At 45.5% G+C, this 19,511-nt stretch overlaps 1 protein-coding gene across 4 annotated transcripts in view; it reads right to left on the reverse strand.

Moving 5' to 3' along the window:
* Positions 1-14,372, reverse strand: part of SNPH (syntaphilin) — a 44,100-nt gene extending 29,728 nt beyond the window's left edge. The window contains exons 1-2 of one of the 4 annotated variants that reach the window (XM_070472479.1): positions 14,217-14,372; positions 13,874-13,983 (exon numbers count right to left, since the gene is read on the reverse strand). The gene's annotated coding sequence lies outside the window, so the exon portion shown is untranslated. Of the gene's footprint in view, positions 1-13,873; positions 13,984-14,216 lie in introns of those variants that run through there. The other 3 variants (XM_070472480.1, XM_070472484.1, XM_070472482.1) reach the window with 3 other exon arrangements.
* Between the last annotated feature and the right edge of the window lie 5,139 nt (positions 14,373-19,511).

Below are 19,511 nucleotides of genomic sequence, written 5' to 3' on the forward strand. Positions count from 1 at the left end.
TCCTAAAAGGCAAGGAGTTCCAGTTCAAACACAAGAGTTACCCAAGATGGTCTTTCTGCATCTCTTTGGCTAGTGACAAGTGTCCTTACCCCCACGTGGCAAAGAGGGAAACTGAGGCTTCCTGGAGAGCCTGAGCTCGAAAGTGGCCTACCTCTTGCCACCTCAGGCTTTCTCCCTCTCCTACTCACAGCCCTTCTTATCTGTGTGGCAGCTCTGGCAAGGCCATTTTGGTCAATGTTTACCAAGTGTCTATGTGCACTGGGTTCTCCGCAGCGGTCCCAGTAATCAGAGCGTGTGTCAGGGAGGGGCCGGGCAGAGGATGGAGAGTCTCTGCAGAACTCAGGAGCAGGTTTCTGTGGATGGATGCAGAGCTGTCTGTGGGGATCATTCCAGATTGAGCACAGGGGACGGGAGTCAACACTCCAGAGGCCTGCAGGAGTAGGGCAGAGACAAGGGGCTGGGCACACCAGGTCAGACAGGGTAGGGCCCGAAGGGGAGCAGAGGGGAGACTGGGTGCTGTGGCAGCACCTTCTGAGGCTACAGTAAAAAGTTCTGAGCAGAGGAAGGACAAGGTCAGGTTTAGAGTATAGAAGGCAGCCCTGTACCAGCTCTGCCGAGACTGGGCTGGAAGAGATGAGGAGAGGCACCAGGAGACGGAAGATGGGGGAAAAGGAGAGGAAGTGAGAGAAGTAAAGATGGCTTTGAGAGAAATTTATGGGGAAGACGGCCCGGATGAGATGGGCGAACCAAGGAGAGGGAAGAACCGTGATGACACCCAGGCCTCTGGACAGGTGGGGGTGATGGGCACTCATCACTGCCCATCCAATGTTCCTCTCCCCTCTTCCCTTAATAACAGAACCCTATTTTTGTTCAGGGGGAACTATACATCCAGTTTAAAACATACAAGTGTCCAGAGTGGTGGTGGCAGTTCTGGCCTGTGCACTGTGAGCAGTAACATCCCGGCTCGAGAGTCGGGCTAGCTGTTGTTTAGCCTGTGAGGGCCAAAAGAGAAGTGGGCTTCATGCCTTCAGTGGCTCAGAGTCTCCCAGGTGCCAGGAACAGGATTGCGCTCAGAATCAAGGTCTAGCGGACACCAGCTGAAGGAAGTCAGGCAGCCAACCAGGTGATCAGGGCCTGAGAACCCCACATAGTCAATTCAGGCACCCAGGAATGGGCCCTGAGGGAGTGTCACCATCCATCTGTCTTGGGACACAGCCCAGCACAGGAGAGAGAGCATGGAATTGGGAACCCGGACTCTCAGCTCTGCCACTGACTCACAGACCTGAGGGTGCCCCTCTCTTGAGCTGGTCCCTCAGTGTCCCCATCTATAAATGGAAGAAACACTCCAACCTCATGGAGCTGTGTGGCCAACTGGCCTCTGCCTTCCTTGTCAGCCTCGCCTCCCATCACACCTTCCCAACCATCTTTACTCTCACTGATTCATCCTGTGGATTCACCATGCTCTGACATGTGTCGTGCCCTCCACCTAGAGTGCTCTTCCAAGCTTCTTCCACCTGCTTATCTTCCAAGTTGAATTCAAGCATAGATATCTGTGTGTGGCTCCACAGAAGACAAGAGTTCACAGCTCAGCCATGGTGGCCGAACTGTACCTCTGACTTTTGGAGCACTTGTTACACCAATAAGACACGGGCTGTTTATACACATCAGCTATGGATCACTGTCTTCCATCTTTTGAGGGCTTCTAAGCCTACACACACACACACACACACACACATGCAGCATGTATCTGCTGGAGAGCTGCACAAGGGCGCTGGCAGAAGAGATAATGATGTCCTGACCCAGGCTCCACATGCCCAGAGCAAAGCAGAGAAGTTTACCCTGCACTGTTCTAGCCCGTGCATCGCAAACCTGGCCTTCCTTAATGAATTCATGGCGCCTCCTCCTCTGTCTCCCGAAGGCCTTTTGTGGCAACAGGTGGTGCTGACACACTCCTTGTCCTTGGAGTTATGGTCAGGGAGAGAGCTCTGCACCAGCCTCTCACCCACAGGAAGGTACAGCTGTGCCCATAGGACGGACAAGTGAGGGAGGCGCAGAGAGGTGACCTGCCTCTCTGGGGTCACAGGAATCAAAGACATCAAGACCTCCAGCCTGGGCCCTCTTCCTCTAGAGATCAGAGGTCTGTGTGGGCTCTGACAAAACACCCCATGATCTCAGGGACTCAGGCCCCCTGTTTGCAAAACGAAGTTGTTGAGGTGTGTGAACTTGAAGTACCTCTAGGTCTGTCCTGGGATTCCACATGCTAGTAGAGAAGGATTGAATTCAGAGGCTAGAGTCTCCCAGGAAGCTAGTTTCTTTCTCTTACACACACACGTACACACATGCACTGAGTCTGAAACTCCCACAGGGCCCTCTGGGGCAAGACAGCGATAGGGAGAAAATAGTTGCAAAATATATATTTGACAAGGTACTTGTATCAAGAATGCATAAAGAACTCTTACAACTCAATAATAGTAAGACAGCCAAACAGTTAAATATTTAAAAGCTGGAAAAATTTTTGAACAAATAATTCACCAAAGAAGATATATGGATGGCAAATAAGCACACAAAAAGATGCTCAATATCATCAGTCTTTAGGAGAATGCAAATTAAAGCCATAAGGTGATTAATGATAACAAGACTGATCATACCCAGTGCTTTGAGGATGTGGAGAAACCAGAACTCTCATACATGTTGCTGGGAATGTAAAATAGCACAACCACTTTGGAAAGATTTGGACAGTTTTAACTTAAATATGTATTTACTAAGGGATGTAGCCATTCCACTTCACTCCTAGGTATTTACCCCAGAGAATAAGAAGGTATATCCACACAAAGACTTATACACAAATGTTCACAGTAGGTTTATTTGTAATAGCAAGAAACTAGAAAAAAAACCAAAATGTCCGTCAACAAAGGGAAAAGCAAATCATGGTTTACCCTTACACACAATGGAGTACTACTCAGAAGTAAAAAACACTATTGATAAACACAACAACTTGAATCTCTAAATAATCATGCCAGGTGAAAGAAGCCAGACCCTCTCCCTCAACCAAAAAAAGTATATGCTGTATGGTTCCACTGATATAAAGTTATAGAAAATGCAAAGTAATTGACAGTGACAGAGAGCAGATCAGTGGTTGCCTGAAGAGGGGAATGAAGAGGGAGGTATGAGAGGAAGGAATTACTACAAAGGTACCAGAGGAAACTTTGGGGGTTGATGGATGTGTTAATTATTTTAATGGTGGTGATGGTTTCATGGGTCACATACCATGTCAAAAGTTACACTTCTAAGTAGGTGTAGCTTGATGATCAAGAGCTAGAAGGAGGGGAAGGGGCAGGAGAAAGAGAAGAAGGCAGGGCAGCAGCAAGCAGGAGGGTTCTTTCTTGGAAGCCTGGCACATGCACAGACGTGGACACAGATGCACGGACGTACACGCACTGAGTGTGAAACCACCACATGGCCTCTTGGGAAGTTCTAAGAGTTTCTTAACTCAAGAGATTCCATCTGCAAAAAACATCAAGGCTATTTGCCACTTGCTCATTACTTGTCCAGAGTACTTCCTGCATGCCTGGCTTGCACTGGGCACTGGGGATTCAGAGACAAATCAAACACAGGCCTTGCTCTGGGCAGTTCACGCTATTGACCATGGTGTAGCCTTCCCAAAATTCAGCCTACGCATTTAGCCTCATAACCTAAACATGCTAGCTGGGTTCCCTTCACAGGATGTGTGAGAACTCTTCTTCTTCGACCTCATTTTGTTTCTAGCCTCGTCATCTCTTGGGAGAAAGCCTTCAATTAGCTCATACCTCCAGCAGATTTTTGTCTTTTATCTGTGCTAAGCAGACATCCAAGCCAAACCCCAACTGTTTCTCATAATTGACTAATGAGATCTGAGTCAAAGTCTTCACAGAATCACAGAACTTAAGGACAGGAAAGAATGTGCAGATTTCAAAGCCCAACATCCAATGATGCTGACTGAAGCATCATTTCTCTGAATAACATTCCCGTTCTGCAGTCACCTAGACTCAGGTTGAATACCTCCAGGGAGAGGGGAGCTCACTACCAACCAAAGATGTATCAGATCTTTGGAAAACTAGAGAAGTTATAAAGTTCTTTCCTTCTAACTGGGTGGAAGGGCACTAGCATTTATTAAGCACCAACTGTGTGCTAAACCCTGTGTTGTGGGCTTTACACGCATGGGATTTCTAATCTAGTTTAATTCTCTACCCAGCTTTGCTCCTATGAGGCTGGAATTATGACTATGAAGCCTGTTTTTACTACTGAGGAAACAAAAGGGTCAGAGAAATCAAGTGACTTGCCCACAGTCACAAAGTAAGTCCATGTTCAAGACCAAGGCGGCAGTCCAAGCTTGTCCAGCTCCAAAGTCTGTGCTCTCAGCTGACACTCAGAGAGCAGGGCAAGGGATCGATGCTGTCCAGGCTTGGATCCTGGGCTCCTTCACTGGAAGGCTGACCTCTGAGATTCCTCCCAACAGCCATCTCCTGCTAGTCCCAACAACTCTGAGACCCATCCTCTCCCTGGCATGGAGCCTACCCGCCCTCTGTTTTTAGAAGGAAGCCACAAGCCAGGCTGTTGGCTCAGGTAGTCCTACAGCTCTAGGCCGGGCCCTGGGTACTGGGGGCTGCTCTCTGTATTGCAGGAAATGGGAGGGCGTGGAGGGTGAGGAGCTCTCCGTCCTCTGAGAGCACGGAGCTTGGCCTGGTGACTAGGAGCCTGGGCTCGGGGAGGGAGCTGATGAACAGGGACTCCTGAAAGATAGCACATGAAATGGGCCTTGAGACAGATGGGAACATGGGGAGATAGCAATGGTGATGTGAAGAAAATTTCAGGATAAATTAAAGTAAAGGATGTAGGAAGGAGGGGCCCGTGGAGGGAATACTGCTGACTGGGATAGAATTTGACCAAGGGCCCCTTACGGACATTTCTGAAGCAGCAAAATACCTTTCTTTAGCTCTTAGGCTGGCTCATTCCAATCAGACCCAGGGCTGGTAATCTTGCTCGCAAGAGCCCAACTAAGGGCTGAGGGGGGAGGAAGGGATACGCACAGGGAGAGAAAAAGAATGAAAAAGCAAAGAGATAAAAAGGAATGGGGAGAAGCTGGGCTCAGGAATCGGTTATTTGGTAGCTCAGCCACATACAAAAGTCAGGTTGCCTCATTTCCCTGTGACTTGACTTCCTCTTCTGTAATAATACTTTCCTCGCAGAGCAGTAGGAGGATGGGCCACGTCACACATCTCTGTGCCTCTTATCATTCTCCGGGACAAGGGTTGGGACCCAGCGGGGAGAGAAGCAATTGAGGCCATAGAGAGGAGGCGCATTTGTGGGGCCATCTGCCATGTGCCCGGCCCTTTTGGCGGATCATCCTCTCCTCTCAGGCGCAAATGATCGATCCCTCTTTGGTAGATGAGAACATGGCCCAGGGGTGGGGGCTGGGAGGGGAGGGTGGGGAGTAAGATAATTTGTCTGCAGTCCCAGGCTGACAAGCAGCAGAACTGGAGATGAGCCAGGCCTGACTCTGAAGCCAGAGCTCACCCTGAGCAGTAAGTAGCCCCTAGGAGGCCCAGGTCAGCTTCAGCTCTGTGCCCCAAAAGAGAGGAAGGTGACCTTACTCAGCGCCCTAGGCTTTGCCTCACTGCAGAGGCCACATTTGGCACACCTGTCTCCCAGGAGAGCTCAATGTCTGAAGTCTGCCACCTCCGAAAGGGAGGATAGAAGGAGGTGAGTGGTACAATGAAGAGAGGAGCAGTGGCTGGGAGGGAGGAGAGGGATGTGGTGCCAAACTAGCCTCCTAATGAGGCTGTGGGAAAGACCCAGGAGTCCCTGTGCCATTTCTACCATTTTAAAAAGCTCTGGAGAACAGGGGAGTGCCCTTCGCTGAGAGGTACTAACCCTCCAGCCCAGCTAGACTGGTGGGCTCACCACCCTAGGACTTGCTCAGCTTATCTAGTCCTACTCCTCTCCCTTTTCCCAACCCTTCAGATCCTGCTCTAGTTCCTCCCACTAAGAAGCCTTCCCAGATAGCCCCAGCCTACGGTTACCCTTTCTCTTGGGGACGCCAGTAGCACTCACTGCTTGCATCACCTGTGACCAGTCCTATGCTAGAATTCCCAACCCTCTAGATTGCAAGACTACTGAGCATCGACATTCCAAATCCCATCACAGTGCAAGAATTCCTTCTAGAACATTAAGATCTATGTGAGCAGCCTAGAGATAAGGAACTAGCTCTCAAAACATACTGCTTCACTGCTAGATGGTTTTTCAATTTAGCGTGTTCCTTGAACTGAGCCTAAATTGTCCTCCCTGGATGGCACCTGTAAGAGCTGATCTGGGGACTGCCCCTCAGGGCATGTGGAAGCCCAAGATCTCTCATGTGACTGAAATCTGAGTTTCTGCATACAACTATCTTCACACCCAATGACCACTATTCCATCCCAGCAGTGTGGGAAGCCATGTCCAACATGCCTGGGTTGGGGTCCCAACTTCACCACTCTTTTTGTTACACGAGTATAGCCAGTTCCTTCTTTCCACTGGTCTCAGCTTCCTCAATTATAAAAATGCCCCACCTCACCAGGTGGCACGGCCTCACCTGTCGAATGTGGTAGCTTTATTGCTTTATTCATTAACCACTTTTTTTGAAACAATATGGCTTAGAAGAAAGAACATAGCTTCAATGCCAAACGGACCAGCATTCAGTGTACGGACCAGCATTCAGTGTAGGCTCTGCTACACAGTAGCTCTGAACAAACTACTTCCCCTCTCTGAGCCCCAGGGTCCTCATCTATAAAATGAGGATAACATACGCTAAGTGGGACTGAGTTGTTTTGCGTCTTGTTTTTTCTAACAAGTGTCTTGGCCTTTCTTCTGGATCTGTCCAGTTTTGCAAGGTTACTGTAAAGCAGCTACCCTTTTACTGAGCACCCACAGTAAGTGTTTCAGATGAAGACTCCACTCAATCCCCATACCCACTCTCTAAAGCAGGTACTACAATCTAGCATCTAACACTCGGAAGGCATGCAATCCAATGGCAGTTGTTGTTATTAATATTTCTATGAGCCAGGCTCCATGTATCATCCATATAGCTTTATCAGCCTCAAAAAATCCCTGAGGGGAGGGACTGCCCATCAGTACCTGCTTATAGACCAGACACTGTACACACTGGCTGAATGAATGAATGGAAATATTTCTTTGCATTCCCCCATGGAGGCCTGGGTAAAGCCTGACCACGGTAGGTGCTTGATGAATATTTGATTAAGTGGAGCCACAAAAATGTAAACTGTCCTCAGTGGCTTTAGTCTGAATCCCAGAATGCCTTGAAAGCATGTCAGTGGGGTTCCTCCAGCTAATCAGGAGGTCCTCTCTGAGAACGCTCCAGGCTTCCTTCACAATCAGATCCCAGTTTTTCCTTGGGGGTGGCTATGTGGCAGAGCTGTCAAAAAGAGACCACTTACTGTACAGACCTCATCATAACCCAGGCAGAGGTGGTAGAACCAGCGTGGCTTCTAGAGAACAGGAAATGCCCCTCCTGCTGAGGAGATACCAGCACCTCTCCTCACACCTGCTTCTCAAGGGTGGCTTTTGTGCCAGCTTCACTGGCCATCAGTCAAGTTCCCCCTTCTGAGGCTGTTGACCAAGCTTCCAGAGACCCTGTGGTAGGGAGACTGGCAGGTGCCAGGGGCCTCAGAGAGGTTTGGAAGCCTCAGTCTCCAGGGAATCCTTCCTGACTGTGCTGCCAGAAGTTAAGGGGTACAAATTGGGCCTTTGAAGCAGGTGGCCCAGAAGGAGAAGATCCAAGTGGCCAAAGCAATGTGTTCCCCTGTCTTGCAGAGAGGGAGGGCAACCCTGGTCCAGGTATGCACTCTCAGCTTCGTTTCCTTTCTCTGTCCTCATCCTCAGCCAACAGCTATGAGCAATAAGTATCTGGCATCTAACACTGTACATCAAGGAGCACAGACTGATGGCCTGACACAGACATACTTTCATGGGTGTATTTTAAAAGGCTGCCTAGTTGGCCACATTAAAAAAAACCCCAAAAGATGTCACAAACATTCAGATTTCTGTCTTATTTTTTATTATCGTAGTTATTTATTTTTTGGTCATGCAGCTTGTGGAATCTTAGTTCCCTGACCAAGGATCGAATCCATGCCCCATGCTGTGGAAGCATGGAGTCCTAATCATTGGACAGCTAGGGAAATACCTGAATTTCTTTCTTATAAATGAGAAGGTCCGACAACATGTGACCCACATTCTTGCATGGCAGCTGCCTCTTTCAAGCAAACATTCTCCAATTTGCTATCATCCCCCAAAGCCCAACATGGACAACTGAGTTTGAAGTCCCTTCCTTTACAGTTTTATTATAGCACATGGACCTCCTCTAGTGACCTTAGTAGGTAGATAGATAGCATCATGTCTCTATTTTACAGATGAGGAAGCAGAGGCTCTAGAGAAAAAATTACTTGGTCAGGATTTGAACCCAAGAGCCTGACTTCAGAGCCAAACTCAAGGACAGTAAGTGTGTGCAAAGTCACTTCAGTTGTGTCCGACTCTGTGTGACGTTATGGATTGTAGCCTGCCATGCTCCTCTGTTCATGGGATTCTCCAGGCAAGAACACTAGAGTGGATCCTCCTCCTCCAGGGGATCTTTCCAACCCAGGGACTGGACTTGTGTCTCTTAGATCTCCTGCACTGGCAGGCGGGTTCTTTACTACTAGCACCACCTGGGAAGCCCCTTGGTCTGCTGCAAAATATGGACAATGCGGTGAGACTTTTTTTTAATATTTACTTTTATTTATTTGGCTGTACTGGGTCTTAGTTGTGGCATGTGGCATGTTCCCTGGCTAGGGAATGAACCGAGGCCCCCTGCATTGGGAGTTTGGAGTCTTAATCACTGGACCACCAGGGAAATCCCTGCAGTGAGTTTTTAAATAAAGTAAAATGCATTTGATTTGAAGGAATAATTTTTTCCCCCGATTTTATATAGCCTTCTTACTTTGGGGATAAAGGTATTAAAATGTTCTTTTTCTCTCTATATGACTATAATAGTAAATAAAGCAAGTGTTATTTGTCCTTATTTGGCAGAGTAAAAAGTTGGCCAACCTAGGATAGATTCTCAAATTTACTGATCTTTCAAATCTGTCTAAGGATCATTGCTCTGCTATACAGCCTTCCTGTCCAGAATGAAAGCATGTTTCTGCTACTCCTCATGGTTCAAAAACCCCCCACCTTGATCCACATCTCATCCTATCTTTGAAGAGGTAGCTTTTGAACTGAGCCTTTCCCAAATCCTCTCCTTCCAGCAAACCCACAGAGCATGTGCTCATACCTCTAGTTATATTTATCTCATTCTTCCTTAGGTTACAGTTATCTGTATTCTATCCACTCTTGTACCCCTTAAAGTGGTTCTAGAACAGAAGAAAGTGTTGCTGAATTGTTAACCAGTCAGTGCTTGAAGAGATCACCACCTCTGCCTATCATTTTGCAGGTGTGGAAAAGCAAAGAGCCTTGCCTCAGGCCACCCAGGGAGTCCAGGCAGAACTGAGGTCAGTCTCCTGGCTCCTTGGCACTCACTCTTTCCACTGTACCAGCCTGCTTCCCAGATGTTCCCTTTTGGTTGGCTCAGTACCTCAATTCAGAGGTGCTAGCATATGACAAACACTTCATAAATACCTGCTCATCAAGCAGTACAAAGCAGCCTGGGAACACAGGCCTCCTCTCTCTAAGGGCCCTTCGCTTTACATCATCTGCACCAAACCTTGACTCGGTGTGAGCTGCCCATCAAATGAAGAAATGGCCCCTTAGGTCCCTAGTGACCTAGATGTACAAAGATACTCTTATGACTCAGAAATGCAGTCCCCCTAAGGCCAGAGTTCTGATCCCAGCCTTGCTGAGTAATTTTGGGTAAATGTCTTCACCTCTCCAGGTGTCAGGTGCTCCAGACAGATGGAATAATGACACGAGGAAGAAGTCCCCAAGCCTACTGGATGGTTATAAGCACTAGACAGGCTTTCCAAGAGGAGCCTCAGAGTCCTGCTTCTAGAGGCCTCTGATGACAGGGAAGGTTCCAGTCCCCCTGAGACAAATGGATGGCTCCTTTGGAACTGAGCCACAGAGTGAGTTGGGATGGTCCCTCAGATTGTGGCCACTTTTTGGGTTGCTGCAGTGAAGAGTCAAAAACTCCTTGGAAACTTCCTAATCTGGGTAGACCATTTATTATTACTACTATTAAATGCAAATTTAATGCAGAAAATGGCATCATCTCTCTAAAGTCTTCCTGACCCATGGAATAGAAGAGGCCATCCCTTTCTCCCTGTCCCATTACATCCACACCAGTGTTATCACAGCTCCTAGATGGTCCAACCATACCCACAGTCTTAGATATTTGTCTCCCTCTATTAGCTGTGAGCTGCTTGAAATTAGGGATCGCCTCTTACTCTTTTCTGTATCTTATGTGCTTGGTCTAGGGCCTGATAAATAAATAATAAACAAAGGCTGATCCATGTTTAGCCAGACAAGGAAACCCCTCCACTCCCGTTCTGGGACAAGGCAGCATTTAGGCCATTTAGAGTCACAGAGGCATCCAGTGCATTGGGACATGCAGAGAGAAACTGGCTAACCCAGTCATGCTGTCAGTGAAAAGGCTCCGACTAAAAGAAGTTCTTTCAACTCTCAGCTAAACTGTCTCTGGTTCTACCACACATTAGCTGTGTAACTCTGGGCAAGATCCTTTGCCTCACCGCCCTGGCTTCCTTACTTATAAAATGGGTAAGATTAAGGTCTAAGCCTACATAATAGGATTATTTGAAGCATAAGTGAACCTGTGTAAAACAGCACAGGACCTAGGAGGAGCTCAAAACGTGTGCTTGTCAGGACTGTCATTCACTCCCAGCTGTTCTCCTTGGTAAAGGGGCACCGGCCACTCATCAGCAAAGCTGAGCTCACGCTGCAAGGAAGACTTTACAGCACTAACTTACACACTCGTCAACCCAGCAAGTTCCCCCGCAACAGTCCCTTTGGGGAAATGCCTGATCTTTTGTCACGAATCCTTCACATCTTTCCCTTCTCCAAAGCCCTAGGCACAGTTACAAGTGTACACACACCTCACAGCAACTAGAAGCAGGGTAGCGAAACCTTGGCAAGAGCTCACCCTTTCGACTCAGACAGACCAGGTCTCGGATAACAGTTCTGCCACTTGGAGCTCTGTAGCCTTAGGTCACTCTCTCTAAGGCTCAGACTCTTCCACTTTCACATCAAAATAATCTGTTACAAGGATTATCTGAAATAGGTAATGGTCTGCTATTCCATAAATGATACTCAGAGTAATAATAGTTGTCTTGTTTTTATTTAACAAAATCCACTTGACAAAATGTCAGAAGCAGAAGGAAGCTTCGGGATCATGTCTTCTTATTTTATACCTGGGGAACTAGAGGTCCTGAGAGGAGGTATGATTGGCCCAAGGTCACTCAATGTGGTGGTAGTAGAACAAGACCTGGGACCTGGGTCTCCTGATTTTTTGATACATGTCCATTTTGACTTGTTTGATTCTCCTTATCTGTTCCTTCCCCGAAATACAAGAAGAGGCTGGAATCACTCTCTTCCCAATTTTCTTCTCTTTATGCTCATCTTTCACCAGCCAGAACCACCTGTTTGTCAACATCATCACTCCCCAAGCCACATCTGGTTCCTTCAAGCCTGACTCAGGGAGAAGGTAAAACAACTGTTGGCCACTGGCAATAGCAATAGTAAGAGCAATAATAACGACAACCAACAACTGGCACAGTACTATACTTAACAATGCTTTTCCCTACACTGTCAACACACTCCTGCAGTTTCTCTCTAACCAAACATAATTTCCTCAAACTTATTTGATCCAACACTTACTGAGAACCTGTTTCATGCCCAGCCATGGGCTAGAGGTTGAAGACATAGAGAGAAAAAAGTCCAGGCCTCTGCTGGGAGGAGCTCACAAACTAATGGGGAAGTAGTGGAGTTGGGGAAATTTCTTATGGCCCAAATGGTGCAGCAGCAAAATGCCCTGCACTACCCTTATGGGGAGCCTTCTTTATCACGCTGTCAAGAGGCAGAATGTATCTGTGGAATAAACTGCAACAAGAAGGGGTGAATGTAAAGCTGAACAGGACAGCAGGAGGGAAGATAAAGAATAGGAAATGCAGACACCAAAATCTTGACCTCCGTATCTCATGGAGATTCTAGTGAGAGACTCCTGGAGCGCAAGGGAGCAGGAGTGGGATCCACAGGGAAGGCTTGGTCCCTGCCTGCCTGTCAGCAATAAGATTTTGATGCTTCTGTTCCGTAAAGGACTTAGATCTTTGACGCCAACATTTTCCAAACCCAGTGCTGGGCTACATGTGCCTCCTTGGGACCATCATTTGCTGGAAGGATGTCAGCACCCTTGCAGCAGAAATGTTTGTACCTCTTGCTTGCTTCCTAGGCCCCTCAGCCTGGCAGCCCAGCCCACTCCAGCACACATTATCCCCTGGCAGGGAACCATCTAGGAGGATGTGGAAGAGACGGGTGGGGTCGGGGAGGTGAGAAAACACAGGACTAAGAGGAGCCACTCCTCCCCTCTTCCTCTAGTCTACCTCCCAAGTCCCACAGCCCTGAGAACCTACTATGTGCCAGGTACAGGCAGTATTTTTAGTGCTTTATATGGGTCTCATTCAGTCTTCACATCAACCCTCTGAGAAATTCTTCCCAGATTTACAGATGGGGAAACTGAAGCTTGGGGGAGGGAAGTAACTTGACAAAGGTAATTCCAGTGATGGCACAGGAGATGCCAATACAGGACGGTCTGAAGCCTCCAGTTCTATAAGGCCCACATAGTCAATGCTTCCCTTGAGAAGTCCTGAGTTTAAAGAGATCAACTGAGGAAACCCCAAATATTTCATAGACCCAAGTTTAAATTCTAGGTTGCTTTTAATAGAGGTGTCCCCCTGACATGTAAGAGCTGCTTGAATGGCATATTAAAATTGTACAGACCATCTAATCCAACTCCTGCGTTTAACAGACAAGCAGACAGACACCCACGCCTAAAGAATTTTAAGATGGCTACTTGGGGCCTTTGAGCAGGCTAAGGGACATCGAGAACCCCACTCTCTGGCACCTTCCCTCCCCCACCTGCCTGCAGAAATCACCTTCTTTGGGGAAGCAACTCCAGCCCATCCCACCTCCAGATGGACAGAGAAGGCGGAGGAAACAGGCCTCTCCTCAGACTGCAGGGGTGAGGGAGGGAATGTGGGACTCCCCTGGCTAGTTGGTGTCCCCAACAGCCCAGCTCCCGGCTAAGGAGCGGAAGGAGAAATTATCACATCTGGAGGAAGCTCCAGGGAGACTGAGGCTCAGAGCTCCTACTAGGGGTCAGGGGCATTTTTTTCCAGATCTACCGCAGGGCCTTGATTCTTCTCAGGAGGGGAATAAGGGAAGGAAGCAGTCATTGGCCCTTGACCTTGGGCTGGGTTTGAGGTTCCATCCTCCCGCCACCCTCAGGTACACTTGCTCCTCTTCCAGGAAGGAAAGAGGCTTAAATGTTTGCCAAATGCTGGAACAGGAAGACAAATAGGAACGGGGGTGGTCCCTAAAATCCCCTAAAATCGCCCACTTCGGGCATCTTTTCTGCTGCCACCAAGCATCCTCTAACTGGTGAATTTCAAGGTGGTGGCGGTGGTGGGGCGCTTAGAAGGGTGTAGGGGAATGAAGGGAGGGTAAGAATGAGTCACTGTTAACCCCTCCGCGGCTGGTGCCCTCTGAGGGATTCTACCGCAGCGAGCTGTCCCCGCCCGCAGCCCGCAGCGTTGCAGCACACTCGGCCCCCCTCCCGGCTCCGCCGAGGCCTCCTCACCTGAGTCCACTCGCCCTCCGCAGCCCCGCCGGCGGCTCTCACCGCTCCGGCCCGGCTTGGCGCAGCGCCTCTGCAGTCGCTGCTGCAGCTGCCTGGCCCAGATCAGCAACCTGCGGCGGTGGGGAAAACAGACAGGGGCGGGTGAGCGTGGGCGGGGACCCGGGGCTGTCGAGTCCCCCGGCCGCTGACAGCCGGCCGCCGCAGCCCGAAAAGCCTGGAGGGCTGGCTGACCGCTGGGCGCTCCGGCCGCTCCCCCGCGCCTCCCCTTCCCCCACCCACACTTGGCCCTTTGGGCCGCGGCGACACCGCTGGGGCGGTGGTCCCCGGAGGTCCCTGTCATCACCTGCGGAGGCTTCCATGGCTTCGGCTGCCCTGCCCAGGCCGCCGAACTGCTCTCCGGAGCCCCTGCTGGAGGCGGCTAGCTGGGTGCTCGCCGGGGCTGGGGCTGCCGGGAGGGAGGGAGGGAGGGACAGGGAGGGTGAGGTGGATGCAGGGGACCAGCCAGTCGGCGGCTCGCCGGCAGCTGCGTAAGCGCCCCGTCTTCACTTTCCTTCTTAAAGAGATAGTTAGCATCTTGCTCCAAGAGATTTCGGGAGCGGCGATGCCAGCATGCACCGAATAGGGGTGGCCTCTCCCACTTCCACACCGGCCTGTGCATAGAGCCGGTGGTGGCACCTGGCCAGAGCATGTTGGCTCACTGACAGGTCGTGTGACCCTGGACTAGTCCTGTCACCTCTCTGGGCCTCAGTTTTCTCATCTGTGACATGGGATGTTGATACCAAATTCACTTCTTGTCACATGATGGTCTTAAATAGTCATTTGATCCTAATTCCTTGAAGAATATTTTCACTCAAGTACCTCTGAGTATTTAATGCAAACAGTACTCAGACTACTTAGAAAAATGATAGTAAGAATCTTAAATATCTGAAAACAAAAAATGTTTTTTGAGGTATTAAGATGGTGAATCATCAGAAAGATGGAAAGATAAAAACAATCACAACCTAAAATGTGTTCATTATACACCTTTCCCCTCTGTGTCTGTCTTCCATCCACTGTCACAGGGAAGAAGAGAAAAAAACAAGTGGGAAAAGTCTAGAAAACTGGACTCTCTGCCTAGCTCTTCCACTTCTAGTCCTGTAACTTTAGATAAAGTAACTTACTCTCTGGGCCTAGATTCTTATCTGCTCTATGTGTGGGAAGCTGGGTGCAATGGGAAGGTGCTCCCTCCTTCAGAACCAGCCCTAACTATCTGATCAGTAACTCCTTTATTCAAATCATCCCTCAGTTCTTCCAGTTGTTGTTTAGTTGCTAAATCGTGTTGAACTCTTTTGCAATCCCATGGACTATAGCCTGCCAGGATCCTCTGTCCGTGGGATTTTCCAGGCAAGAATACTGGTGCAGGTTGCCATTTCCTTCTTTAGGGGATCTTCCTGACCCAGGGATCAGACCTGTCTCCTGCACGGGCAGGTGGATTCTTTACCACTGAGCCACTGGGGAAGCCAGGCCTTTCTTGACCACCCTAAATAAAATAGTGACTCCCTCCTCCTTCACTTCCTCTGCCCTAGTTTTGCTGTATTTCAGCACCATATTAAATTTTTACTATTTGTAGTCTTTCATTATTACCCCCACTAGAATGTACACTTCATGAAGGTAAGGACTTTGTTTTAATCTCCTGCCATATTCCCACTGCTTAGATGATGCCTGACACATATCACATGCTCAATAAATATTGACTAGGTAAATGAAAGAGTAAGCATGCATTGTGCCAAGCCCTAGTTTCTATAGAACATGAGGTCAGATGCTATCCTAGTCTCCAAGATTCCTAAGTCCTTAAGTCTCTGTCTACTCTTGGCAAGGCTTAACTTGGTACCCTTCACCCTAAGCTGACTTTTCCAGAGAAGTATTTGTAAAGTGAATTCTCTGACCTCATAGCATGACTCTGCAATACTGGCCTGGTAAGAAATAGTTAATATTTACAACACATAATTATAATATTTACAATATACTATATATAATAAGAAATAATTATTTTAAGTGAACTGTTACTTTTCAGAGTTAAATCTTTTTTTGTAGCTCTGATTTGTGGTAAATCCATCATTCAGTAACAATACATATAATTTTGCAAAAAATGCCTATACATTTTTTGGCAGTGGTCATATTTCCCCCTCATTCATTTAAACTGAATTCTTCTATCAGATGGCTGTATTATATTATGCTTTGTGGAAAAATATGACAGAGCAATCATAGTAGGAATAGGAAATTGTAGTTGAAAAAGCCATGTAAATTAAGGCCTGCTGTCTAAAAAACAAAAACCTAATGCTAAATCAGCAAGTTAATTGATGGAACATTTTATCTGCTTTAAAGTCCACCTAAATTATATAAGTGACTTACTTACACTTAAAGCAAAACCAAAGGAAGCCATGTAATTATTGTTTGTTTATCAGGAGATAATTTCTGAAATCCTCATTTAAAAATATTTTTTGTCTGTCCTCATGTTTTTTCCCTTGATACTTAGAAGACTACATTTCCCAGAAAAATCCATAAGGAACTTCACCCCGCAGAAGAGAGAGGATCTCTATCCACGTTATTGTCCTCTGGGATGGTGTTAGCTAGCAAAGACTTCTCAGCAACATAAAGCATGTGATTGAGAAGAAGATAACCAATGCTTAGTTACAATAGAAATTGTAAGCAATGAGGATTTTAAACACAAAATGAATTATTCAAAAGAAACTAGTAGTTTTGCTTTTGTTTTGTACAAATTGAGAAATACTTTATTTATTTTCAAAAGCATTTCTGGTTCCAGTTCCGGGTAAGTACATTCCTCCCACTGAATGCCACAATAAACCTGAAAAAATGCATGTAGCAGCTACTCGAGGACTCTGAAAATACTAGCAGGCAAAATAGGGTAAAGGATAGAATTTGACACACCACTGACTAGGGAATTTACCAATTTTGCTTCCTCTGGTATCCCCCAGTCTGGTCTCAAGGTAGCCCCAAATCTGGAATTGGGGAATCAACACAGAAAAAATGCTTAGTTCTGACTTGAGGGTTAGGAAAAGAGACCCCTAATGTTCAAGGTGAGTGAGGGAAATAATTTTACTTTTGTTCTCTAATCTTTTCCTTATCTCATGACCCAGTCCTAGGAAATCCTGCAGTGGTGGCTGTGACATCTGGGACCCATAGGTCTCTAAAACTGAGGGAGGAAAAACTTCTCCAATCAGAGTAGCTGTGGGCCTGAGAGTGTGAGCCCCTGCTGGTATTTGTGTTTCGTTTCTTTCTGTTCCTCCCACCATTTGGGTCCAGATACAGGTGCAATTGTGGGAAGAAGGCAGGAAAACAGAGTGGAATAAATAAAGCTACAATCTCTAGCCTTCTGGTGAACCCCAAAGAGGATGAACTAAATCATTATAAGGGTAATAATAAAAAAATAATCATTCTGGTTACTACTGAAAACTAAGAATAAAGAAAAATCTTGCAAGCAATCAGAGAAAAATTATGTGTTATTTACACAGGAATAATGATTTGAATAACTGTGAATTTCTCAACTGAAACCATGAAGGGCAGGAAAAAAATGGAACAAGAATTTTATATTGCTGAGAGAAAAGAGCAGTCAATCAGGATTCTACACACAGCAAAAATATCCATCAGGAATAAAAGTAAAATAAAGACATTCTAAGATAAAGGCAAGATAAGAAAATTTATTTTCAGCAGAGCTGCTCTGAAAGAACTGTGAAAGAAAATTCTTCAAACAGAAGGGAAATTATATTAGAAGGAAAGTTAGAACACCAGGAAGAAAAGGACAATAAGAATCATAAATATTTGGGTAAATTTGATAGACTATTCTCCTCTTGAATTCTTTAAAATATGTTTGACAGTTGAAAGCAAAAATCATAACACTGTCTAGTGGGTTTTCAATGTAGATAGATGTAATATATAAAACAATTATGATTACAATATAAAGTAGGAAGTCTAAAGGAACTTAAATGATACAAAGTTTCTACACTTCACTCAAGGTGGTAAACTATTGATTCTAAGTAGTGTGAAAATTTAAGAATTTAAATTTTAATCCTTAGAGTTACCATTTAAAAATATCTACAACAAAAGATATACTAAAAAAAAAACCAAACAGATAAATTATAATGGAATTATAAAAACAAAGTTCAGATATTCCAAAAGAAGGCAAGAAAGGAGGAAACAGAAGTGAGAAATAGAAGAAACAAACAGTAAACAAATAATAAGATGGCAGATCTAAATCCAAACATGTCAGTATTTACATTAAATGTAGAAACACATCAACTAAACAGAGATTATCAGGATGGACTTAAAAATGACTTAATTAGATGCTTTCCATAAGAAACTCACTTTAAAGAATGATGTAGGTAGGCTAAAAGTAAAATATGGGTAAAGATATACTGTAATATTAATCAAAGGAGAGCTGGAATGACTTAATATAAGAAAATGTAGACTTCAAAGAAAATAAAATTACTAGAGACAAAGGACTCATTATACAAAAATAAAAGAGTTACTTTACCAGGAAGATATAATAATTGCAAATAATTGTAGAAGAGCTTACAACTACATGAAGCAAAACCTGTCAGAACTGCATGGAGAAATAGATTCACAATTATAGCTGCAGACACAAACACTCCTTTTTCTGTAATCAGTAGAACTGGTGACAGAAAACAAGCGAGGATATGGAAGGACTGAAATGCACTATTACAACTAGGTTCAACTGACATTTATAGAACACTCCACCTATCAACTACAGAACATATTGTTTTCAAGACAGACCCTATACTAGATCATAAAACAAACGTTAATAAACTTAAAAGAATCAAAATCATTTAGAGTATGTTCTCAGATCATAATGAATAGAATAATTACATAAAGGTAACAGGAAATTCTCCCTTGAAAATTAAACAACATACTTCTAAATAATCCACAAGTTAAAGGGGAAGTTTCAAGGGAAATTAGAAAATTTTTTGAACTGAACAAAACTGAAAATACAACTTATCAAAATTAGTGCAATGCAACTTAAAGCAGTGCTTGGATGGAAATAAATAGCATTAAATGTTTAAAGAAGGAAGGTCCCAAATCAATTAAACTTCCACCTTAATAAAACTAAAAAATAAGAGAAAAATAAACTCAAAGCAAGCTGCAGGAAGGAAATAATATCACAGTAGAAATCAATGAAATTGAAAAAAGAAAAGCAAAGGAGAAAGTCAATGAAACCAAAAGCTTTGAAAAGACCAATAAAATTAATATGCCCCTAATATGACTGAAAAGAAAAAAGAAGACAGAAATTAACAGTATCTAGAATGAAAGAGGGGTTATTACTATGGACCCTGCAGACATTAAAAGGATAATCAGGGAACATTCCAAAAAACTACACAATTTAGATGAAATGGAACAATTCTTTGGAAACCACAAACCAGTAAAACTCACCTAAAATGAAATAGATAACTGCATAGCCTTACAATTATTTAAAAAATTGAATTCATAGTTTAAAACCTTTCAAAATATAAATCTCCAGATCCAGATGGTTTCATGGGTTAATTCAACCAAACACTTAAAGAAGAAATAGTACAAATTCTGCATAGTCTTTTCACAGAAAATTAAAATAGGAAGAAACAATTTC

The sequence above is a fragment of the Odocoileus virginianus genome, chromosome 9 (assembly GCF_023699985.2).
Source record: "Odocoileus virginianus isolate 20LAN1187 ecotype Illinois chromosome 9, Ovbor_1.2, whole genome shotgun sequence".
NCBI lineage: Eukaryota > Metazoa > Chordata > Mammalia > Artiodactyla > Cervidae > Odocoileus > Odocoileus virginianus.